Here is a 26,024-nt window from a genome sequence, read left to right as displayed (position 1 = left end):
TTTCAGTGCTGTAAAGAGCCAGTGTAGCCAGGCTCCCAGCGCTTGGAGCTATTCCCCTCATTGACCTGCTTTGCCAGGAGCGCTGGGAGAGCTCTCTCCCCCATGCTCGTGGGTACCCACACTGTCAGGTCAAAGCACGGCCGTGGGAATGCTCCTGCGGCAGCACTTTGAACTGTCTAGCGTAGCCTAAGAGTGTCTTGTTTTCTGTTCACCTTAAGTCGGTTAGGCCTTGGCCACATGGGGAGTTGCACCAGTGTAACTAAACATAAGTGATTCAGCTAAAGTGGAACAAAGCCCCACGTGGACACTCGTATTCTGATGTAAGAGAAGTTTTTTTCAGTTCAGGTTAAGTTGCTGGGAATCAGTTTAAGTTAAACTAAAAGAGACCATGGTTATGCCAAAATAAGAGGGTCCACAAAGGGGTTTGCACTGATTTAGATAAACCAGTTTAATTAAACCAGAGCAAGTTTGAAGTGTAGAAAAGGCCCTACTTAACCAAGCACCTGTCAAGCACTAGAAAGAAAAGCTGCCCTTGGTAAAGATTGAACACCCTGTTTCCCTTCATTTAAAAACTGAGAATTCCCACCCCAGTTTCTGCTGCTCCAAGCAGACCTTCAGCGGGTGACCAGGACACTACCTAAGGGAGTGCCCCTACCGGGTTAGGGCACGGAGACCCCCCATGGACGAGAAAGGAGCAGAGGGAGTGCCCCCTGTGAGTGTAACAGGGAGGCCCCAAACGTGTTGGACCTGTACGGAACTGGGGCAGATGAGGAGGGAGTGCCTTCAGCGGAGTCGCAGGGCACAGACTAGGCCCCACCCTGGGAAAGGGGGAACTAGGATAGAGCTCCCCGTGAAGGCAACAGGGGGGCTCCAAACTTGTTGAGCCTGTGGGGAGCCTGGATATTGGAGGAGAGGGTGCCCCTATGGGACTGGCAGGCCCCGGCCTAGCCCGGAGGGAAGGGCTAAGCCTGATGACAGTGTGAGGGCTGTGGCCAAGGGAAGGCACAAGAGGTGCTTCCAGTGCCACAGGAGGGCCATCTAAAAAGGCACTGCCCCCTTTGGAAAAGGCAGGTGCTAAGGGGCCCAGGCTGAGCCTGACCAGGCTGGAGGGACAGGCAAGGCCAAGGCCTTGGAGAGACCCAAAAAGGGAGGGAAACCCCCACAGAAGCTGGGCAGGCTATGGTGGGGACCCAGACTGTAACAGAAGGAAGCTGGTGGCTCTAAGTAGTGGAGAGCCTGCAGACGGAGATGTTGGGGCGATAGGGACTCCCCTCCCCGTGCATTCTTAAAGGGGAGGGTGTGTGGCGGGGTAGTCATGCCGCTCCTGTCCCAAAGGGCTTAAAGCAGCCCTGTGAGAGGGCTGCGGCAAGGGAAAAGCAAGGCTAATTGAGGAAGTAGCCACAGCTGGGGCCAGCCCAGTCATGGCCCAGCTGGCCCTATAAAAGAGCTGCAGGGCCACAAGACAGTGGAGTCTCTCTCTAGCTTCCATGGAGAGACGCAGGAACCTGGCTACCTGGGGGTACCTAGGGTTTGTAGCAGGTGCTGGGGGAAAAGCAGGAATGTGGGAAGCTCCAGCTAGCAAAGAGCCCAGGCTGAGATAAGGGCCCACAAAAGTGGTACTAGAGCTGCAAAGGGGGCAGCCCAGGAATAGTCAGAGGCAGCCATGTCAACCCCCTTTCCCCTTTGCCAGTGATGAGTGATTTTTGCAGACCCGCAGTCTGCCCCAGTGAGTGGGGGCTAGACAGTGACTGATAGTAGTCACTGAGATGAGGTAGGGGTAAAGGGTTGGGGGTTCCCTGGGGTGGGGAGATCCAGATAGAAAGTTACTGCTGGGTGCAGGACCTTGACATGGAAGGGCACTGGTATCCAGGAGGGACATGGGGGCCAGCAGTAGGTGAGACACCAGAGGGTGCTCTGGGCTTGAACAGCTAATTCCCAGGATGGCCAGCAGGAGGCGCTGTGACAGTGAGTCATGACACACTATGTCATTTTTCCTCCCTTGGTATCCTACTGTTAATTGAATTGTCTCATTAGACTGTCCTCACACTTGCTAAGGCAACTCCCATCTTTTCATGCATTTATACCTGCTCCTGTATTTTCCACTCCATGCATCTGATGAAGTGGGTTCTAGCCCACGAAAGCTTATGTCCAAAAAATGTTAGTCCAAGGTGCCACAAGGACTCCTCATTGTTTTTGCTGCTACAGACTAACACAGCTACCATTCTGAAACCTAACAACACAAATGCAGCAGCTGTTCTGTGCTGTTCTGCAATGGGAGCTCACGCCCAAACTAAGACCTGATTAATGCACAGACCCAGGGGCTCCAAACTCTTCCCCCACCCTAGGGTGCCAACACATTGCCAGAGACAGGTTAACATCTCCTCCCTAGGATGACACCTCTAATGACCTGCTTCCACTGCAGATATGACCCATTGCCATCACAGGCGCTGACTCCATGGGTGCTGTGCGGTTAGAGCACTCACAGGGAACAATTGGTGGGTGCAGAGCAGCTCCCCATGGCCCCCCAGCTCACCTCGCCTCCTCCCCTGAGCACGCCACTGCTGCTCCACTTCTCCAGGGGGAGAAGTGCAGCAGCGGCGGTGCACTCAAGGGAGGAGGTGGAGGTGAGGTGAACTGGGGTGGGGAGTGGTTCCTCTGCCCCCCCGGGCTACTTCTTGTGGGGGTCCCCCAGCTCACCTCTGTTCTCCTCTTCCTCCCCTGAGTGCACTGCCGCTCTGCTTCTCCACTCCCCCTCCCAGGCTTGCCAGGGAGAGGGAAATGCAGTGTTCCCAGGGGAGGAGGGGATTTGGGAAAGGGGTTGGAATGGGAGTGCGGCTGAGGGCAGGGAAGGGGCAGTGTGAGCACCCACCAGTCCTGGCTGAAGTTGGCACAGGTGACTGCCATGGGCAGGTGTAGTGGATACAATAGGCCAGGGGAGGCTCTGCCTTCTCCTGGTGCTGCTGCTGGACCCCTGGTTGCAGGATTTTGGAGCAAAGTTTTTGCCCCATGCAATTCCAGGGTGGCTGAGGAGGCTGTATGTGCTATTCAGCTCCCTGGGTTCATCAGTAACGTCCCTGGACTCCAGGAAGCTGGGTAGCAAACACTGCCTTTTCAGCTGCCTGTGAACCTGCATGGGGCATAGCAAAAGCTTCTTCCAGAGGAGAGTGAGGCTTCAGGGGTCTGGGTCTGGTGAGGGGAGTTGCTGCCTGGCTGACCAGGGGCAGCTCCAGGCAGCTGGAATGACGAGGTGGAGACTGGGGGCTTGGGCTGGGCTGGGCCTCCACTGGCTGTGGTGGGAGGGGGGACTCATGGCTGCTCGAGGAAGGGCACAAGCAGAAGGGGCAGGCCTAGGGGCTAGCCTCTGTAGTGGGGTAGATCCCCGCTCTTGCCCTGAAGGGTTAAAAACAGCCCTGGGAAAGGGCTGTGGCTGGAGAAAGCAGCTTTTAGGCTGAGCTGACTGGGGGAAGTGGCTGCAGCTGGGGCCATGCCCCAAACCTACTCAGCTGGTCCTATAAAGGCAGAGAAGACAGGGGCAGACAGGAGTCTCTCTCTGCATTCAGAGAGAGAGAAGGGCCTGGCTGCAGGGAGCTAGAGACAGGGTACCTGAGTGGAGCAGGGCTGGAGAGCTCTACCCTGGAAAGCCCCTGGCTATGGCCTAGCAGAAAGCCAAGGGGTACTGGGGTTGCAGAAGGTAGCCCAGGGGTAGATCAAGACAGCAGGTCCAAACCCTCCTTGCCAGTGGCGAGTGGCTGATACTGCAGTCTGCCCCAGGGTGTGGGGCTAGACAATGATGGGCAGTAGCCTGATACTTAGGTGAGGTGGGGATAGTGGGTGGGGGTTCCCTGGGGAGGGGAGACCCTAAGACTGAGGGGTTACTGCCAGGGGGCAGCACCCCTGTTAAAGGGGCACCGGGTCCAGGGAGGGACATAGGGGCCAGAGGACAGGTGGATCACCGGCCTGCAGAGCGTGCTCTGGAGCTGGAATGAGCTAATTCCCAGAAGTCACCAGCAGGAGGCACCGCAGGGGTGAGTCCACACATCTACAGACTCCCGAGGAGGGGCTCCACCTGCCACCCAGGCCCATTTCGGACCATGGGTGTGACTAGACTGGGGCTGACCCTGCCAGGAGCATAGCTGGAGGGGGAGTGGCCACTCCCCCTAAGCACATTATACAAAAGTGGGGCCTTAGGCACCGACTCCTAGGTGCTCCGGGGCTGGAGCACCCACAGGGAAAATTTGGTGCAGCTCCCTGGCCCCAGATCACCTCTGCTCCACCTCTTCCCCGAATGCTCCACCCCACTTCTCCCCCTCGCCCTGCAAATCAGCTGTTTGTGTGGGAAGCCTGGGAGGGCTGAGAAGCAGTGGCTTTGCGCTTAGGCCCAGGGAGGTGGAGACAGAGCAGAGGTGAGCTAGGGCAGGGGTTTCAGTAGCACCACCAGCCACCTAGGTATTTTGCCGCCCCAAGCACAGCAGGCAGGCTGCCTTCGGCAGCTTGCCTGCGGGAAGTGCCCCGGTCCCGCAGATTCGGCAGCACGCCTGCAGGAGGTCCGCCAAAGCCACAGGACCAGCGGACCCTCACGGCGACCGGCAGAGCGCCCCCCATGGCTTGCTGGCCCAGGTACGCGCTTGGCGTGCTGGTGCCTGGAGCCACCCCTGCTTGCACACCAGTTCATTTGAGGGGCAAATCCCCAACAAACCTTTATAGACCCCAGGGGCCAGCCGTGCCCAGAGACTGCTCCCCAGTTCCCCCCCTCCCTGCCCCCTGAACTCCCCTGGAGGGTGCACAGCCCCTCTCCCCCCGCCCCATGAGCCCTCCCAACCCAATCCAGATGACCCCCGCCCCAAGTCCACTCACTGGCTTTGCTGGGCTTGGGCCGCTGCAGCAGCTCGGCAGGGAGAAGCCGCGTTCCAGAGAGCCAGAGCATCCTGCTTGCGACAGCAGCAAGCCCCAGCCATGGAGGAGCCACGTGGTGCAGGGGAGCAGCAACCCTGCACAGCTGGTGGCAGCACCCGTAGTGGGGAGCAGCTGAGCCTGCCCCCCTCCTGCTCAGGCTGCAGCCCGGCACCCCCCAGGGGCTCCTGCAGGCTACAGTGGATGTATGTGGGTGCCAGCCCCCATGTGCCCCCTGGCTCCCCCTTCAACGAGGGTTACCGTATTTCAACAATCAAAAAAGAGAGGTGAGCCCTGCCCTAGCCCCCTTCCACTCCCTCCAACTTCCCACCCCGATTGACCCGGTCAGAAGCTCCTCCTCCCCCCTGCTCCTTGTCCCTTGAGTGCCCCCTCCTGGAGCCCCTGCCCCTCCCCACCCCCGACCTAATCCTCCCTGCTCCTTGTTCCCTGACTGCCCCCCTCCTGAGACCCTCCCACTCTAACTGCCCCCCTAGGACCCTACCTGTCCCAACTGCCCCAACCCTTATGAGCACCCTATCCAACCACTCCCTACCCCCTGGCAGGACCCCCAGAACTCTTGACCCATCCAATCCTCCCCCTGCTCCCTGACTGCCCCCCGAGACTCCCCTTGGGGGGCTCATGCAGCGGATGCATACTGCCGTGGGCCCTGTGGCCCCCCCCCCGGCTCCTCCCTTGCCGGGCTCAGGCTCTGAAGCTCCCAGAAATGTGGGCTGCTGCCACTGCCCCTCCTGCGGCAGGTTCAGGACCCCGTGCCCTGGCGGCTCACGCTCCCGGGGAGCCGCAGAACAAGGGGGGAGCTGGGGGAGTGTGCCTTCCGCCGGTCTGGGGTCCTGGCCACTGCCCCGCTTCACTCAGCTGGCTAGGTGCGCTGAGCAGGGCCGGCGGCCAGGATCGCGGCCGTGTGCCGTAGGTTGCCGACCCCTGCTTTAGTATTACAATCTATTATAAATAAAGTGCATTTCACTGATATTTAAAATGAAATTAGAAACTGGAAAAAATGGCCAGTTTTTTTAAACCTAGGACAATTAGAATACAGTAGTTTCTATCATTTACTTTCTAGAATTTAAAGTATAATCTACATTTCTCCTGTGAAATGGTGCCTGTGCAAACCCTTCCGTAGCTGGATCATTCTTGTGTTTTTATTTTAAGTACAAACAAATATGTAATTAGTAACTTGATATGTCAGGTGGCACCTTTTCTATGTGTTCGCTCCTCTAGCTGTTAGAACCTGGCTACACCACTGGACACAGCTCAGCCCTACATAGCCAAGGACAAGTCACACTCAAGAGCTCCAGGCACTGGGGTTAAAACTGAAGCATCGTCTGGGAGCCATTAAAGGTCAGGGAGACCCTTCATTTAAGGCTGGTCTATCTGGGGGGTGATTTACCCCCTCTCACTAGCCATCAGCCTGAGCTCTGCAAACAGTCATCCCACCCTGCCCTGAGATGCTGGGAATGCAACAGCCTGGGCAGTGCCTGGCACTGGGAATTTCCCCGCAATCTGGGAGCCTCGAGGGGCTGCAAGGGGCGTGTCAGCATGTGCAGCACCCACAGGTGCTGGTCCTAACGGTGCCGCACCCCCTGGCTGGGAGCTGTTGGCACTAGGTGAAGGGGTCACAGTTCGGGTCAGCGGCTCTCAACCCCCTTCCCCCCCCCCGCCCCACTGTCCCAGCAGCGCCTGGCACAGGGGGGCCGCGATCCCCCCAGTCACTATAGCAAGGTCACTGTTCGACATGTGACCGCTCAGTGCTTGGGGGGGGGGGGGAGCGCGGGGTGGTTATGCCGACACCTCTGAATGCAGAGCCCAGCCTGCCCCCACCCCAGCTCCCCTGCATCCCCACACCGCCGCCGGCAGGCCGGCTGTCCCCCACCCACCCCGACAACCAGCTCCCCCCTTCCCACACACTGGGCCCGGCTGCCCCCCCGCACACCAACTCCCCCTCCCCGCACCCCCCAGCCGGTGGCCCCCAGCTCCCCCCTCCCCGCACCCCCGACACTCAGCTCCCTGACACTCGGCTGACCCGTCCCTGCCCCCCCCGGCCCCGCTGCCCCCAGCTCCCCCTCCCCCATCCCGGCCCGGCTCCCCCCCGGTCTCACCCGATACTCACGGCAGTGGCCCCCCCGCAGGGCTCGCCGCCCAGCAGCAGCAAGCAGCACAGGCGCAGCGCCAGGCCCATCGCCGCCCGCGGCGCGGCAGGACTCGGCCCACGGACCCGCCTCTCGGCGGGTCCCAGCTACTGCCGCGGAACCTCTGCGCTGCGGGATTGGCTGAGAGGGGAACATCCCGCCAATAGCGACGCACAGACCGCCTCCGTCACCGGTCGCCGGGCAGAACCCGGCCAGGAAGGACGGCGAAGGGGAAGCGAAGCGGCTGGCTGGGAGGGACGCTGGCGCGCGGAGAACTTGCCCCCGGGGCTGTAACGCCCAGAGCAGCTGTTGAGGCCCAGCCCGGTGCTGCTCCGCGCGTGGCTGGGCCTGGCTGCAGGTGTCTCTGTGACGGGTGCTGAGGCAGCTCTAATTCTCCAGTATGGATCCCGTGGAGCCAGCTCTGGCTATTGCACAGCAAAGCTCACAACAGTTATCCTTCCCCTCAGAGCTCCAGCTCCTGGAGTCATGGGATCATGGGAGAATTTCAACTTGGTGGGGAAAAAGAAAACAGGTACATTTCTAGCCCTCAGCTGAGGGAAAAGGTTCCCCCTTTACAGCAACAACAACCGGCAGGTTGGCAACTGACACTTGTTCCATATTTAAGAGTCATCTGGTTCCTGACAGGCCAGGCCTGTATTCCCATGAGCCCCCGCGGCCCTGTCTATTCACGTCCTTCCTTACATCAAGGTATCCGTGCACCATGGACAGTGCTCAGCTGTTCCTGCTTCTGTGTGAAAACCACCAAACCCAGCAACTGCCACCCACTGGCCGCCTGCCCCAGCCACCACTGACAGGCTGCAGCCTGGGAGTGCCTGAGCCCAGGAGATCCGAGCAGTGCCTGTAATAGGGCACCCCCGAGGGAGGGGAGCGCTGGGACATTGTCTCAAACCCCGAGCTTCACAGGGCTCCCAGGGGCCTTTTAAATCTCCACATTGCTGCTTACTGCCTGGAGTGTTGTTATTTGTATGACAATAGCACCTGGAGCCTGACTGGGGACCTGTTGTGCTGGGAGCTGCACAGACCCTGACCGAGATCAAGATCCCATTGTGCTGGCTGCAGCACAGACTCCCACTGAGATCAGGGCCCCATGAGCTGTGTGCTGTATGCACATAAGGACACTTTCTTCCCCAGCAAGTTTACATTCGAAATAGACAGAGGAAGGACTCTTATCCCCATTATACAGATGGGAAAACTGAGGCACAAAGTGGCTCAGTGACCTGTCTAAAGTTGCACACAGAGTCGGAGACAGAGCCAGGAACTGAACCAAGGTGTGCTGAGCCCCAGCCAGTAGCTTCATCACAAACCATCCTGTTACTGCCCCTGCGTTACATTTCCAGACAGATGGCAGCCCCACCAGCCTTGAGGGGGCTGTGGAGAGGGAGAGGCATTATTAAGGGGGAGCAATACTCAAAGATTTGGGGAGACCCATAACTGAAAGGGCTTCATGCAGGGCTGGGCAGAGGGAAGCCCGGGGTCTGAGCCCGGACATCAGTTCCCATCTGGCTGAGTCTAGTGATCCAAGGGGGAATGTTCCTGCTTAGCAGTGACATGCTGCTGGGGCAGTCCCTTTCCCTCCCCACCCCCCATGCAGGCAGGACCAACTCTAGGCACCAGCTCAGCAAGCAGGTGCTTGGGGCGGCCAAGGGGAAGGGGCGGCACGTCCAGCTCTTTGGCAGCAATTCGGCGGCAGGTCCCTCACTCCCTCTCAAAGGACCAGCTGCCGAATTGCCACCAAAGACTGAAGTAGTGGCAGTAGAGCTGATCGCGATCGTGGCTTTTTTTTTTTTGCTACTTGGGGCGGCAAAAACCCTGGAGCCAGCCCTGCCCCCCTGTTGCCCCACCCTGGAGCAGGCCTTGCAATTGAGGGTTACCAGAGACAGCCAAGCCAATGGCTCTCTATCCCAATAGGCCTGGGTTCCCTCTGCCAGGCACTTTGTACTGCCAGTGGTACTTCTGCAGACTGGGCATCGACACCCCACCCAGTCAGCCCCACCCTGCCTTATAATCAAATGTCGTCTTCTTTGGTGACTCTTGTATTCTTGAATGGGTGGGAAAATAGCTTCAGTGTGAAGTTCCTCTGCCAACTACTGTGCACTCTTCAGAACGTTTTCAAATCCCTCATCTGACCGGTAAGACTGTAGGCATGACTTGGCTTTGTCCAGTTGTTCCATTGCTCCAGATATACCAAGGGCAACACCTTGGCATCTCTTGCTTACAACATTTATTTCAAACACTACGTCATGCCACAACACTAAGCCACATAGAAAACTGAAGTTAGGTATGTTTTTGGCGATTCCATTTCCCTCTGCCACTGTTCTCCCATGAACAGTTCCTGTCATAGCATAATCCTGTAACATCAGGAATATACATGCAACATTCTTGTCTATGAAGGCACATGTTCCTCCTTGTGAGGCTAACAAAACGTCCAGGGTCATTCTACTTTGAAGAACCATTTGCCTAAGTTGTTTTTGCTCGGTAGCCAGATCAATGAGGGCCTCACCAGTGGTATTAGCTATTATTTTTAACACTCCTTGTAATTTCATTATATCTTGCCCTATACTGTAAGTGGCACCTTCACATGCAAAGAAAAAGGCTGCACAGGTTCCTGTCCAATCATTAAGCGCTTTCCAGGTAAGAGGTCGAGACCAGTCAACATCGTCTTTGGCACCTTGCACATTTTTTAAACGTCCAGAAGGAAGGTGATCTCAATATAGCACAGGGAGTTCTAACCAGGCCAAGTAGCATGACCCCTTCCAGGAGACAGGCAAGCTCAAACAGGCCTTTTCTCCACAAACCCAATAGACTTCAAACAAGGGATTAGACATAACAGACGCAGTATATTGGGGTTTGTAATACCATCCAGTCCAGGCAGAGAGACTGTGACAACTATTAGTAGCATTATCAGTACACTGACACACAGAGTACTCAGTACCCGAAGAATTAAAAGAATGCTTTTTTATGCAGCCTATGCGAATGATCTCTGAATGCTCCAGCACTGCGGCGCAATTAGTGTGTGATAGATCTGGTGCTATAAAGCAACCTATTCTGGTAAACACATGAGGTTTATCCAATTAAACAAGCTGCAAAAGTTAGCAGGGAAAACATACCAGAACTTTCCAGGCCGGGGTAAACCTTGTACAACAGTACAATCAGGTCCCCGTCTTTCACCAAAATGGGCTCCATTAAAATAGGCTTTACAATTGCTAACTCCTACAGACACATTTCCTGAGCCCAGGTCGCACCACTCACCAGGTCGCCTCCACACCATAAGGTATCTATTAATCTGGATTCCGGAATCTGCCCAGGTTAGGTTTTGCAAGCCCGAGGAGTCCTTCCATGAAGGAGCCTATGTCATATTCATAGGGCTAAGAGATATGGGGATCATGGGAAGACTTCGGTGACTATTTACTGGCATTAAGGAGCATACCCGACATGAAATGTTATTCAGTGCTGGCATACGGGCTTTCATTTCATGAGCAAAGCAAATAATCGCATTATATTCATATCCCCTAGTTAATTCAACCACCAAGGAAGAAAAATAGCAAACAACACACAAATAAGTCCACCGACTCCCAAGCGACTATTTGTGCCCATCCCTTAGGGAATGGGCACAAATCTACTACTTCTGGAGTTTTAGCCTCAGGTCGCCCAAAGGGGTAGCAGTCCATGTGTCCTGGGCACGGAGGTCATCTGCCTCTGGCTCACTCGGTTCATGGTGGGGTGAACGTGTGTGGCTCCCTTGAAGTCCAATGCCGTCTGCTTCGGGGGAACCCTTTACCAGGTCGGACTTCCTAGCGAGGCTCTGTTTGACTGTGGTATGATGAATCCAAGCGGGAAGTTCCTTGACCCGAACAGCTGTAGGGCTCACCAGGATAGTCTCGAACGGTCCTAGCCACTGAGGTTGAAGTGGAGTCTTTCAGTAAGCTTTGATCCACACTGGGTCACCTGGCGAAACAGAATGAACAGCTTCCCACAATGATAAAGATTGAGACTGTGCTGAGTACTGTTGTAATGTAGTTAAATGCTGCCACAAAACTTTTACATAAGCTTTTGTTTCACAAGTCATATCAGTGTCACTAGCTGTTGAAACCAGAGAAGTAAAAGAAGGTGGTACATGTCCAAAAAGTATTTTAAAGGGTGCTAGCTTAGTCCTAGAATTCAGGGTAGTCCAGACAATATACAAAGCCAAAGGAAAAACTGTAGTCTATTTCATCTTAAGTTTCTTACACAACTTAGTTAGGGTAGTCTTTAATGTTCCATTCATACGCTCCACCTGGCCTGAGCTCTGAGGATACCGGGGGCATGAAAAACCCATTTTGTCCCAACTGCTTCAGTAAGTTTCTTGCAAATTTTTGCTGTAAAATGTGTTCCCTGGTCAGAATTAATATTTTTTAGAAGGGCCAAATCTTGGCATGATCTCATTAAGAAGCATCTTGCAAACTGCTTTGGCAGTTTCTTTCCTTCTGAGGGGGGCAAGTCAGTAAAATCAATTTGAATGTGCTGCATGGGCCTATGAGCCCATCTGCGCCCACCAGGTGGCACCTGTTGGCATGTTCCCTTAGGGTTACATTGCTGATGAACAATACAACTTTCCAGTACTCTTCCCTCGCCGCTCCTGGAAGCGGACAGAACCTGGGGGAGAAGAGGCGCAGGAGGGGTGTTGATGTTGCTTCAGGCACCACCTCCAGCAGCTCCCATTGGCCGCAGTTCCCCATTCCTGGCCAATGGGAGATGCTGGGGTTGGTGCCTGAAGCAACAGCAACACAAACACCCCTGTGCCCCTCCTTCCCAACGTTCCAGCCGCTTCCTGGAGTGGCGCGGGGGCAGGCAGGGAGCCTGCCCTGCTCCCGGTACGCACTGGGCCAGAGCCTGCCCCCCGAACCTCTCCTGCAGTCAAACCCCCTGTCCTGAGCCCCTTGCCGCACTCTGCACCCTGACCTGCCACACTCCTCCTGCACCCTAATTCAATGCCCTGAGGCCCCTGCCACACTCCATCCCCCTTCCCTGAGCCGCCTGCCGCACCCTGCACCCGATCCCCTGCTCTGAACCCCCTACTGCACCCCATATACCTCCTGCACCCCAACCCCCTGCCCTGAGCCCTCTGCCGCACTCCTCCTGCACCCCAACCTCCTGCCACACCCCTCATCCTTCCTGCAACCACACCCCAACCCACTGCCCTGAGCCCCTGACACACCCCACACCCCGCCTGCACCTGGGGGCAGGGAGGGGATTTCGGGGAAGGGGTTGGAATGGGGGCAGGGAAGGGGTGGGAAGAGGCAGGGCAGGGAAGGGAAGGGGTGGAGCCTCATGGAAGGGGTGGCGTGGGGACAGGGCTGAGGGCGGTGGGGGCGAGGTATCAGTAATGCAGCCCTCGGGCCAATGTACTAGTCCTCACGTAGCCCTCGTGGTGATTTGAGTTTGAGACCCCTGCCCTAACACCTGCATTGTCTTTGCTTTTTCAAGTCGCTGGGCTGTTTACAACATTTCTGGGAACTATTTTTGGTTAGTCTCTTCCCCTGGGGGTGGGGACCTGTGAAGTTTGCCCCGTGCTGCAGTGCAGTCACTGTGGGCGTTAGTACACTGGGCTTTGGATACTGCCCTGGGCCGGTCTTTCTGGTCTGGGAGCCAGGATAAAGGGAGACTCCCCCATCTGGGACGCTCACCCCACTTGGGCGGGTCAGCGTAGGGGGTGTTCACAGGGGCTGAGCCCCAACGCAGCTTCCTGTTTCTCAGCTCCCAGTGCTATCAGTGGATCTCCCACTTGCTTTCAGGTTCTGCTGAAACCAGTTTAGACAGAAACCAGCATTGCCCCCCTGCCATGCACACCTCCTGCTCCCCACAGCCTGCTCAGAGCCTCCCCCTACACTGCCTGAGGGTGATGGTCAACCACAAGCCCAGTGACTTCCAGATTGACTGTTTCCCATGGGGGTCTCTGAGCTGCTGTCACTGACCCTAAACATGGGACATTTCTTGCCCCATTCTGGGCCAGGCAGCCATTTTGTAAATCTGACACACATGAGTAAATGCAAGATGGTCACTTCAATGGGAATCCCCCTTTCGTCTGACAATCGCCCCAGTAAGTCTGTCCCGGGCTGTGGATCAGTGGCCTAGGACTGTGGGGCAGCCCTTCTGGTGCTGTTACAGAACTTTGCCCTATGGATGGCCCGTGGTTTCAAAATGGCCTCTGATTCTGCAGGTTTACACTTTTAGGGGCCCAAATGGTGAGTTTCTTTGGGAATGTGGAGTGGGAAAAACCCTCCCTGGGCCAAGACGTAGACAAAGGGTGTAGTGGATTCAGGATGGTCCCAGGTTCATCCAGCAGGCCAGTAATTGACCGTTACAAGCTGGGAAAGCAGGCTTCTTACCTGCCTCTGAGCCACGCCGGAGTGGGGGTTGTGATCACAGAGGGACCAGGAGAGCACCAGAGCCCTACAGGCAAAGCACAGAGCCAGAGAGGAGGTGACCTGTATTCCCAGCTCTCTATTAGCAGGGTGAACGCCCCCTACACTGGGGTTCACTGCTTTCCTGCCGTTTCTATAGTTCCTTTAACCCCTAAGTGCCTCACTGACTCTGCACAGCCCCCTCAGCCCCATGGAGACGCAGCCACCTCTGGGGAAGAGCACATCAGCCAAACACACAGGGGAAACATCAACCAAGGGCTATGGAGCAAACTCCTGCACTTATGGAAAGTGCCCTATGAGGTCTTCAACCTACACCCATCTGAGGGGCCTTGGGGTTTAAGCCCCCCTCCCAGCTTCACACACACGATGACCTGCTGGGAGCTCAGTCCAAGGGGGTGGGGGGGGAAGCTGGGGTCCTCCCTGCAGTTCTAGTGTGTCACTCTGACGCTCACAGCCCTGAATCATCTCTGCAGGCTGCTGTGACTACAAAGCACTGCCTGACTCCAGCATCAGCCCAGCAGCCAGTTAAACAGCTGACCCTTTTTCAGCACGGCTGTCTGTAGGGCTGATACCGGGAATCCAGGAGCAAAGATACAGGCTGAGTTGGGTGAAGGGGGGTTCATTCTAGTTCCTCTCTTTGGCTGACTCTGCTGGGCCTTTTCTCCAGGGCCCAGATCCCTCCCACCCTTCCCCTTCAAGGCAGTGGGGAGAACACACCTGTCTCAAGGGCCGGGGAACACCGTCCACCACTCAGAGGAATCACTCTGTGTTTATGGGAAACTTTAGCCATATTTGAGAATTAGAGCTGGTCTAAACACAGTTCTGGCCATCGTATTGTATTGCCAATTTCACAATATTTGGCATTTTCCTAAGGGCCCCAGCTTTTAGAGTCACGGGATGATGTGAGAATTTCAGCTTTAAAAAAAAAAGTAAATTTCTAGTCCTCATAGTTGAGGGAGAATCTTGACAATGTGATTGCCCAGGGTGCAAAACCCAGAAGGCAAATAAATGCCTCACTTTTGTTCAAAGTCTCATTATTTGTGAATCCGTGTTCTGATTTTTGGAGGGCGTAAGTGGCACATTGAGATCAGGGCCCCAGTGAGCTGTGTGATGTTAGCACATAGAAACACTTTCTTCCCCAATGAGTTTACATTCTAAATAGGCAGAGGAAGGATTCTTATCCCCATTGTACAAATGGGAAAACTGAGGCACAAAGTGACTCAGTGACCTGTCTAAACTGATAGCAAACAGACCAAAGTACATGACCTAGCAAATAAAGAAAATTGCAAGCTAAGTTTTATACACTAGACAGGATTTGTATCAAGCAGCGTCTTACCCAGTACACACAGGTTAGCTTTTACATACACAGGCAGGCTTCATTCTTTCCTGTCTCAGACCAGCATCTCCCCGCTGCCCCCAGTTCAGTCTTTTTCCTCCAGTCCTTCTAGGTGTGGCATTGTGGGGAAAGCGAGGTCAGTTATGTCTGTTCCTTTCCCCTTTTATATCTTCTTCCAACTTGCTGGAAAGCTCTTGTCCCGTCTGGTGTCCTGGGTCTTCCCCTCTGAGATCCCCTCAGATTGTGACACAGACTCCAACAGGCTCTGTTAAGCTGCAGAAATTAAACACAGGCAATGTTTATTAAGGGGAACCTGCCATAATGTTCTGCAATGACAGTGCACACTGCTGTGGGATGGTCACCCTAGTGGCTGCAGTGTTCAGTGGACAAAATCTCTAACCTTGCTGACAAAGCTTTCAGCTCCAGTGTCAGAGACCTGTGTTCCTGGAGCCTGAGGGGCTGGGTTCTGTCCCTCCTGCTTCCTCCCCGCAGTATCACTGGAGACTGTTCTCTGAAGCAGCTGGATTTATCATTACAAATCTCAACCCAGGCTGTAACAGGAGCCACAGAGAAAGCCCTCTCACCAGAGTCTTTCATACCTAAACAACAAAGAGTCCAGTGGCACCTTAAAGACTAACAGATTTATTTGGGCATAAGCTTTCATGGGTAAAAACCCCACTCCTAAAATATTTCATACCTAAATTAATCTCAAAAAACAAGGGGAATTTGGCTGCAAACCTGTTCCTGCCCCCCAGTGTGAATAAAAGGGAAATAAGAGATCCAGAACTCCCCTGTTCTGCTTCTTGGGGCTGGTTTGCTAGAGGGGACGGGCCAGTGAGACTCAAGAGTTCAATGACTTGGACTAGGGATCTCTCTCCAGAGGCCTCAGTAAACCCCTAGGCTAGAGCCCCCCCCTCACTTACCCTTGGGAGCCACGTCAGAGCCCCTAGATCCTTGGTCATTTGCTGTGCAGAGGAGGAGGAGAAGGAGGAGAAGGAGAAGGAGAATTAGAGAGTATATCAGCATCTCTCACAAGGCAGGTTTCAGTGTAGGTAGTAGATACGGGAACTCTTATCTGAAGGGAACAGTCATCACCTGACTCTTCCCTAGCAAGGAGGTGGTGGGTGCACAGGTCAGTCTACAGCGCAGCTGCCCTGGATTTCCATTATTCACATGCAAAAAACATTACCACTGTAGAGAGTCAGCACTGCTTTGTGCTTCTCACACCTCTGCAGAATGGGGGCACTGAACACTCAAATTCAAAGGCTAGCAAACTAGGAAATGCTGGGTTAAGGATACATAAGAATGGCCATACTGGGTCCGACCAAAGGTCCATGTAGCCCAGTCTCTTGTCTTCTGACAGTGGCCAGTGCCAGGTGCCCCCGAGGGAATGAACAGGATAGATAATCATCAATGATCCATCCCTTGTCACTCATTCTCAGCGTCTGGCAAACAGAGGTTAGGAACACCATCCTCCATGAATTTATCTAGTTCTTTTTTGAACCCTGTTATAGTCTTGGTCTTCACAACGCCTTCTGGCAAGGAGTTCCACAGATACCCCTGCCAGACAACCTTAACCCTGTCCCAGAACGGTCCTTGAAGCACACCATAGACTTCACCCTCACCCGGTGTTCCCTCTAAGCTGCATGGTCGTGCAGCCACCCAAGAGTGAATCAAATGCTGCACACTTAATTAGCAGAGGAGACAGAGGAAGGGCTCGATCACTAGAGTGTACAGTTGGTCTGAGAGGGGCCACCCCTGCCGCACTCCCCGCCTGAAGATGACCGGCTCGGTCAGGGTCCAGTTGAGCTTGACCAGACACTCTGCGGAAGCGTACAGCACCTGGAGAAAACCCACAAACTGGGACCCAAAGCCTAATGCTTGCAGAGTGCCCAGGAGATCCCCGTGATCCACCCTGTCGAACGCCTTCTCCTGATCCAGGGACAGGAGGGCGAATGACAGACCATCCCTGCACCCTAACCTTGGTCTATCTAGGAGGATGATTTACTTCCTCTCACTAACCCTAACCTGCAGATACGCAGGGAATGAAAGAGCCTGGGCAGTGCCTGGAACCGGGGATTTCCCCACATCCTGGGAGTTTCATGGGGCTGCGAAGGGCTTGTCAGCGTGTGCAGCACCCACAGGTGCTGGTCCTAACGGTGCCGCACCCCTTGGCTGGGAGTGGTTGGCATTAGATGAAGGGGTACAGTTCACGGCTCTCAGCACCCCCCCCATTACACACTGGTTCCAGCAGCACCCTGGCAGCACCTGCACCCAACCCCCCCGGCCACTACCCCCGACACCCAGCTCCGCTCCCCGCAGCCCCAGCCCAGCTGCTCCCCACATCCAGCTCCCCCTCCCCGACCTCCCCGCCGGCTGCCCCACCGATACCCCTCCCCGCTCCATCGCACGCTGCCCCCCCACACCCAGCTCCCTCCTCTCCGCACCCCCCGAGGTCTCACCCCGATACTCACGGGAGTGCACCCCCCCCCGCAGGGCTACCGCCCGCAGCAGCAGGCGCAGCGCCAGGGCCATGCCCGGTCTCTGCCCCGCAGCGCAGCAGGAATCAGCCCATTGACCCGCCCCCCCAGCCAAGAACTCTGCGGGGCGGTGACACCTGCCGCCAGCTCCCAGCTCCAGGCCGTGGGAGCCTCCAGTCTGCAGGGATTGGCTGAGAGGGGAACATCCCACCAATAGGGACGCACGGTCGCTGGGCAGAACCCGTTGGGGGGGCGGAGGCGGGATGAGAGTTTGGCACCGCGGAGAACTTGGCCCCGGGGCTGCAGTGAGCGGAGCAGCGATTAGCTCCGCCCGTCTCTGCCCCCGAGTCATTTGTTCCATGTCTCCGGGCTGGAGGTTCCCTTGCCTGGGGCCGGGACTCGGGGGTGCCGCACCCCCTGGCTGGGAGCGCTTGGCACTAGATGATGGTCACAGTTCGGGTCGGTGGCTCTCAGCCCCCTCTCCCCGCTACACACATTGTCCCAGCAGCGCCCTGGCATCCTCAGCTCCTGTAGGCCGACCCCCCCGCAGCCCCAGGCCTTCATGGAGCCCAGGGACTGGTCTGTTGGGCTAGGAACTTTAAACACTTTATGGATTTAGCCCTTCCCCCACTCCCCCTTTGGGGTGACAAAAACACAATAATCCCCAGCACTTCTACAGCATTGTTACCCCCAGTCTGTGGACAGGGAGAGAGGCCAGTGGGCTTTAGGCCGATTCGCCTGATTCCCAGGAATTGGGCCTCCCACCTAAGAGGGCCCCACGCCTTAGACACTTTTTTTTTTTTTTAAACTTACTCCGGGTCCCTGGCTGCGATCTGCTCCCGGGTCTTCTGTGGTCCTGCTCCCTTGAGGGAAGTGCAGGCGGGAGCAGGGCAAGCCTCGTGGCCCCGCTCTCCAGGCTGGAGCCCCGGCCGGAGCATGGCTCTCCAGGCTGGAGCTCTGGGCCCTTTAAATAGCCTCCAGAGCCCTGGGTTAGTGAAGGCTCTGGGGCCTATTTAAAGGGCCAGGGCTCCAGCTGCCTCTGCCACCCTGGTACTTTAAATAGCCGCCAGAGCCCTGCCACCTCCATGCATTCCCCAGGGCTCCCATGGCTATTTAAAAGGTCCAGGGCAGGGTAGAATCTGGGGAGCCCCAGGCCCTTTAAATAGCCCCCAAAGCCCTGGGATAGCAGGAATCTTGGGGGCTATTTAAAGGGCCGGGGCTCCAGCTGCCTCTGCTGTACTCCCTGCCCTGCCCACACCAGCCCTGCTCCCCCTGCCTGCAGCCAGCTCTGCACCCCGTGCCCACAGCCAGTCCCTGTCAAACCCCCTGCTGTGTCTCCAGTCAACCCCTGCCACACACCCCTGTGGCCCTGCCCAAAGCTAGCCAGCCCCACACACACTGCTGCCCGCACCAGCCCTGCACACCTCCCTGTTTCCAGCCAACCCCTGCTGCAGCCGGAAGCAGCCAGTCTCACACTCCTCTTCCAGCCCTGCCAACCCTGCTGCATCCCCCGCGGCCCCGCCTGAAGCCAGCCCGCCCCAGACACCTATCTCCAACCAGCCCGCACCCCTTCCCTGCCTGCAGCCAGACCCTACTCCAGTCAGTCCCCTGCCCTCACACCAGCCCCAGTCCACTGCTGCCTGCAGTCCCAGGCAGTAACCCGCCACACCTGCTTCAATGAGGGGCAGGGAGCGCTGGACCCACAACCATGAAATGGCATTATTATAACCAATCAATACCATTAGATGATTACAAGAATATAAATTAGATTTATATAGTTATGAAAGTAAATAATACATGAAAGAAATGAAAGCTTTTTTTTCCACTTTTTTTTAAGTCACCTCTGCCAGGCCTCGCTGAAAATGTTCAAATTGGGCCCCGCACTTCCTAAAGCTGGCCTGCATGGGCAGCGAATACAGAGATAGAACCCAGAGTCCTGGCTCCCAGCCCTCTCAGGGCCAATGGGGGAGGGTGTGTGGAACAGCCAGACAAATTACTAGGCCAGGTGGTCCAAAGGGGCGGGCCTGGCTTCCCTGGCTTGTCGGCCCTCTTTACCACGCTGCACCTTGCTGAGGGCCAGAAAAAATTTTTCACGGGGGCCCAAACCCGCTCTCAGCGGCCCTCCGCGCCTCTAACCCACTGATCCAACTCCTTTCCCTAACCCCTGATTTCTCTTGCTTTGCCATCTACTGGGCTCTTACATCATTTCTGGAACTATTTTGGTTGGTTAGTCTCCTTTCCTCTTGTTGGGGGAGAGGAGGTACCAAGGCTGTGAGCCTGTGAAGTTGCCCCTTGCTGCAGTACAGTCACTGTGGGTTTATTATCAATCTGGGTTTGGATACTGCCACTGGGACGGCCTTCCTGTCTGGGAGCCAGCTAATGGGAAACTTCCCCATCTGTGGATGCTGTCAGGCTGATTCCCCACTCTGCACTTTGGGTGCAGAAGTGGGTCTGCAAGAGTCTTAATAAATTAATACTGGCCACTCCAAGCTTGTATTATAAACTCCCAGTTACAGATCTCCCCTGGTTTGAGTAGTAAATGCAGCCACCACATCCAAGCCACAGAACCCCTTTGAGAGCCCCAGGAAGGCACACTTGGGAATATCCTTTGTTGGGTACCCCCACTCTTGGGGAAGAGCTGAGAGAAGGAAAAGAAAAGGAAATCAGCTGTTGCCACCAGCTAACTGAAAAAACATGTGCACAGACTCTTAAGGCACAGCAATCCAATCATGTTCTTTTAAAAACGTAAATTTTATGAAAGAAAGAAAGAAAGAAAGAAAGAAAGAAAGAAATCAGGCTGTTGCTAGATATTAAAAGAGTCACCCTGCAAGGATTAAGCACCAAGAATGGCTCTCTTGGGGTCCAGCTTAAAGATTACAAAAACACCTGTGTTTAGCACAGAAAGAGATAAACCTGATTGCATCTAAATTAAACATTTCCTGTTCTACTTACATACCTGTGGTTCCCAATGACTGATTTCTAGGTATGACGCTAATGATTTTTCATATCTGGCCCAAGTTTTACAGCATCCCCTGCTGCTCTCTGTGTCTGTCTGGCCGAGAGAACACCACCACCACAGACAAAGGGAAAGATTTTTCTCGATTTTAAAAGTTGCTAGTCTTCCCATAGTCTCTTTTGGCCAGGTGCCAACTCACTTTCTCTTACCTAAGCATTTCAGGGAGACTTCTTAACCAGAGGTGAAGGTAAGCCGGTACGGTCCGGTACAGCATACCGGCAAGAGCCAGTATGCCGTGCCAGACCGCAACAGCTTCCGTGGCGGGGATTTAAAGGGCTCTGGGCTGCCTGCAGCTGCGGGCAGCCCAGAGCCCTTTGAACCCCACCCGTGGCTCTGGTGGCAGGGGTGGGGCTGGGATTTAAAGGGCTTTGGGGTCCCCACAGTGGCAGGAGCTCTGGGCCCTTTAAATCCCAGCTCCAGCCTGGCAAAGCTCGGGGTTCCACATGGCGGCCGGAGCCCCAGGCCCTTTAATTTGCCTCTGAGCCCTGGGGGCCTCCCAGCCACCTCTTCAGATGGGAGCCCCTGGTTGATTTAAAGGCCCTAGGGCCTTTAAATCTCGAGAGGCCCCACCTCTTCTGCTTGAGGCCACACCTCTTCCAGATGAGGGCATGCCCCCCTCAGGACTCCAGCAGTACAGGTAAGTCCTGTAAGTTATTTTCACCCCTGTTCTTAACCCTTTACAGGTAAGGCAAGTAGAGAACAACTACTGATAAGGATTTTTATAGCTAACTGACTGTTTGGGTGTCCATAAGAGAGTGCTACCCCACCCCCATTTACCACATGTCCCCCCAAATAATAGACAGTGCTGGCCAGCCTGGTCCAGGTCGGGTTCACACTGGCTGTGATTTCTTCCTGGAGATTTAGGAAAACAAAGTTAATAAGATACATGCAGCTCTAATTTTACTACTAAGTACTAAGGACTAAACAGCATTTTCCACATTTCAAGGAGTACAATGACTTGGAATTCAGGGACAGTTTTTACCAGTTGATTCTAGGAAACTCTCCTAGGAGAGTGCACCAGCCACTTTGTTAGAGGCTCCTGAAATGTGTTGTATTTCAAAATCAAAGTCTTGAAGAGCTAAACTCCCCCGAAGAAGTTTCTTGTTAGTCTCTTTGACGGTGTGAAGCCACTTCAGTGCAGCATGGTCAGTCTGCGAATGGAAACACCGTCCTCAAAATGCGTGGGCGTAGCTTCTCCAGAGCACACACAATGGCGTAACATTCCTTTTCTGAGACTGACCAGTGACTTTCCCTTTCAGAAAGTTTTTTGCTGAGAAACCCGACAGGATGGAATTGTTGATCTGGTACTTACCTCATTAAAACTGCTCTTACACCAGGCTTGGGCGCATCTGTGGTTATGATGAAAGGTTGGTCAAAGTCCAGGGCCCTTAGTACAGGATCAGACGTAAGGGCCTCCACCTTAAGCTAGTTAAAAAGCTTTTTTGACACTCCTCAGTCCACTGAACTACATTGGCTTTTTATTCCTAGGTTATGTCTGTCAGTCAAGTGGTTGGCAATTTGGCTTGTAGTGTGGTACAAATCGCCTGTAATATCCGCAAGCCTAAGAAGAGACTGGACCTGCTTCTTGACTAGGGACAGGCCAATTTTGGATAGCATTCACTTTAGCCTGTAGGAGGTTGACGTTCTTGACCACCTGGTGTCCAAAAGTACACTATCCCTTCAGACGTATCTGACACTTTTACACTTAACTGTTAGTCTGTGCCTCCCTTATGCGCTAGAGGACATTTGGAGGATGTTCCAGGTTGCTCCTGCCCATGAATTTTGAGAATATGGGTGCATTGTCAAGAACAGACACTGCAAATTCCCCAAACCAGCCAGAAGGTTATCAACCAGTCTCTGAAGATGAGCAGTGCATTTGCAGTCTCGAAAGGGAGCACATTTAATTTGTACAGCCCTACATGGGTGATGAAGGCTGACCTTTCCTTAGCGGTCATCTAGCGGCACTTGCCAATACCTCTTAGTGAAATCTAAGGTGGATGATACTGGCATGTCCCAGTTTCTCCAACAGCTCATCTGTGAGTGCATTGGATAGTTCTCTGGGTGAGTTACAGCATTATGCTTACAGTAGTCCATGCAAAAGTGGATTTCCCCATCTGGTTTAGGAACCAGAACCACTGGAGAGGCCCAGGCACTCTAAGAGGGTGTGATTACACTCATCTGTAACATGTCCTTGATCTCCCTTTCTATTGCGTTTTAGCTTGAGGAGCCATCCAGAAGCTTGGGCTCTAATTGGTGAGGATCACCTGTGTCAATGGCAGTGGTACGCTCATCTGTCCATCATGGGGTGGCTGAAAAATTGGCCCAAAGTGGTACACAGCTTCTGGATCTGCTGTCGCTGCTTAGCCCAAGTGTTCATAGAAGGCTCATAGACTCATAGACTTTAAGGTCAGAAGGTCCATTATTTATCATTAGTCTGACCTCCTTGTACAATTCAGGCCACGAATCTCACCACCCACCACTCTATAACAAACCCCTAACCTATGTCTGATTATCTGAAGTCCTCAGATCGTGGTTTTAAGACATCAAGGGCCAGAGAATCCTCCAGCAAGTGACCCATGCCCACGCTGCAGAGGAAGGCGAGAAACTCCAGGCTTCTGCCAATCTTCCCTAGAGGAAAATTCCTTCCAACCCCAAATATCAGATCAGTTAAACCCTGAGCTGTGACAAGACTCACCAGCCAGCACCCAGGAAAGAATTCTCTGTAGTAACTCAGATCCCACCCATCTAACATCCCATCACAGACCACTGGGCAATACTTACCTGCTAATAATCAAAAATCAATTAATTGCCAAACTAGCTATTCCCATCATACCATCCCTCCATAAACTTATCAAGTTAGCTTGAAGCCGGATGTGTCTTTTCCCCCACTACTCCCCTTGGAAGGCTGTTCCAAACTTCACTCCTCTAATGGTTAGAAACCTTTGTCTATTCAAGTCTAAACTCTAATGTTCCACTTTTATCCATTTGTCTTGTGTCCACATGGTACTGAGCTTAAATAATTCCTCTCCCTTCCTGATATTTATCCCTCTGATATATTTAATAAGAGCAATACCATATCTCCCCTCAGCCTTCTTTTGGTTAGGCTAAACAAGCCAAGCTCTTTGATCTCCTTCATAGGCAGGTTTCCGTTCTCCGATCACTCCTAGGCGCCTTCTCTGTACATAGTTCCAGTTTGAATTTATCCTTTCTTAAAATAAGGGTTAGAACCAGAACTACACACCATATGCTCACTCTCTTCCAACACCATTGCTTTTTCCCTTCATAGTAGACTCCTTCAGGCCACTCAGTGTCATCTCTCTCCTGGGCTTGTAAACTGGAGAACCTTTGATTTTCGTTGGAAAAAGGGTTTTAGAGAATTAACATGGTACACTTTAGGTTTTAAGTAGGGTCTGGGAATGCTATGATGGTAATTAACAGCTCCCAGACATTCTCGGACTGTAAAATGGCCACCCCATGACGCTTCCACCTTATTGGCCTGCGAGTTTGCTTCAGGCCATGAGTTGGTCACCTTACTCTGAAGGACGCCTCCATGGATGATTATCATACCACGCCTTTTGCTCTTGCTGAGCACCCTGTAGGTATTTCTCGAGCAAGGTTAGAGAGTCTTTGAGGTGTTTTGTAGGTAGGTTACAAAGTCCAAAATCTTAGTTCTTAGGGAAGATGGGGCCACTAAACATGGTGAATGGTAAGGAGGTTAAGATAAGCTAGGCATCGGCACCAATATCTAAATAAGTACTTTGACCTCGGTCTTTATTAGGAACTAGTGAGAGTTTGGGATGATGAGGGATGATAAACGGAATGTGGATAGATGGAGTGAGATATATACAAAAAGCATTCTGAGGTAGAGGCAAACTTGAAACAGCTTATGGCGACAGAAATCGGAGGGCCCAGGACAATCTCTCCCATCCGAGGATATTAAAGGAACTGGCCCAGATCAAATTGGAGGCCTGTTAGCGGAGAATTTTAAGCAATCGTAAACTCGGGGTTGTACCGTATGACTGGAGAAGATTGCTAACGTAGCATTCCATAATATTTTACGTAAAGAGATAAAAGTGATCCGGGTAATTATAAGGCCTGTTAGCCTTGAGGTCTGAACGTGTGTAAGGGCTTGTAAAAATATTTATAAGGGGAAAGTAGTTAAGGACATTGAGGTCAATGGTAATTGAGGACGAATTAGAACATGGATTTACTAAAGGTAATCGTGCCAACCAACTCTATCTCCATCTGCTTTGGAAGGTGAACGGATTACTTAGATAAAGAATGCTGGTAGATTCTAATTTACCTCGATTTCAGTAAGGCGTTTGACACGGATTACCGCATGGGGAACTGTTAGTTAAATTGGGAAAAAGAGGGGATGAATATGAAAGTTTTGTAAGGTGGATAAGGAACTGTTAAAGGAGGGAGACTCTCCAGCGGTCTGTACTGAAAGCGGTGAATTGGTCAGGTGCGAAGAGGTTAACTAGTGGAGTCCCTCAAGGATCGTGTTTGGGACGATCTTATTTAACCTTTTTGTTACGAACACTTGGCACAAAGAGCGGAGAATGTGCTAATAAGTTGCGGATGACCACGAAGCTGGGGGGTATTGAGCTAAACACGGAAGAAGGACAAGGGATACATCAGGAAAGATCTGGACCACTCTTGTAAACTGGAGTAATAGTAAGAGGATGAAAATTGAATAGTGAAAAGTGCACAAGGTCAAGCACTTTAGGGATTAATAATAAGAATTATGATATACTTGGGGACGCATCAGTTGGAAAGTGACGGAGGAGGAGAAGGACCTTGGGGGTATTGGTGATCAACAGGATGACTATGAGTCCTGCCATATGTGATATGGCTGTTAAAAAAGCAAAGCGTTTTAGGATTATGCATCAGGCCGAGGTATGTCCAGCAAGGAGAAGGAGGTTGTAGGCCGTTATATACGGCGCTGGTGAGCCACACTTAGAGAATTGTAGTGCAGTTCATGGCTCTCCATGTTTAAAGAGGGAAATAGTCAACGAAATGTAGAGAGCTACAGGATAGATCACAGCAAAACGTAAACAGATACTGCCGAGTGTAAGATTTGAGGGAGACTCGAAGAGTTGCTTAGTTTAGCCTGGCCAAAAGAAGGCTCCGGGGGAGATATGCTGTATCTAATATAAATATATCAGGGGATATACACGTTAGGAGGAGAGAGGTAATTAATATTAAGTTTAGTATCTAAATGTAGGACGAGGACAAATGGGGACAAACTGATATTAAGGAAGTTTAGACTTGAATTAGAAGTTCTAACCTAGGGGAGTGATACGTTCTGGAACAGCCTTCCGAGGCGAAGTAGTGGGGCAAAAGATAACCATGATGAGTATTGAATCCTCAAAAATTGTGATTTGAAGACTCAAGCTGCAGAGAATCCACCAGACAAGCGACCCATGCCCCAGTACAGAGGAAGGCGAAAAACCTCAGGGCCTCTGGCCAACGCCGAAGGAAAATTCCCTTCCCGACCCCAAATATGGCGATCAGACTAAACCTGGCATGTGGGCAAGACTCACCAGCCAGCACCCAAGAAAGAATTTCTGCAGGTAACCCAGTTCCCCCATCCACATCCCCTCACAGACCATTGAGCAGACTTAATCTGCTGATAATACAGATCAATGCCCAAATAACACTATCCCATACTAACATCCCCTCCATAACTTTATAAACTTAATATCTTAAAGCCAGATAAGTCTTTTTTGC

General features: G+C 53.3%; 1 protein-coding gene and 1 pseudogene across 1 annotated transcript in view; both read right to left on the bottom strand.

The window, feature by feature from the left end:
• Positions 1-7,121, bottom strand: part of LOC116825213 (major histocompatibility complex class I-related gene protein-like) — a 63,527-nt pseudogene extending 56,406 nt beyond the window's left edge.
• The window catches only part of TSTD2 (thiosulfate sulfurtransferase like domain containing 2), a 575,835-nt gene that overhangs the window by 64,949 nt on the left and 484,862 nt on the right, over positions 1-26,024 (bottom strand). The gene's annotated exons all lie outside the window — the stretch shown is intronic.

This window comes from Chelonoidis abingdonii, chromosome 6 (assembly GCF_003597395.2).
Source record: "Chelonoidis abingdonii isolate Lonesome George chromosome 6, CheloAbing_2.0, whole genome shotgun sequence".
In the NCBI taxonomy this organism is placed as follows: domain Eukaryota; kingdom Metazoa; phylum Chordata; order Testudines; family Testudinidae; genus Chelonoidis; species Chelonoidis abingdonii.
The sequence above is the reverse complement of the archived record's forward strand: the minus strand, read 5'-3'. Positions and strand labels throughout refer to the sequence as shown.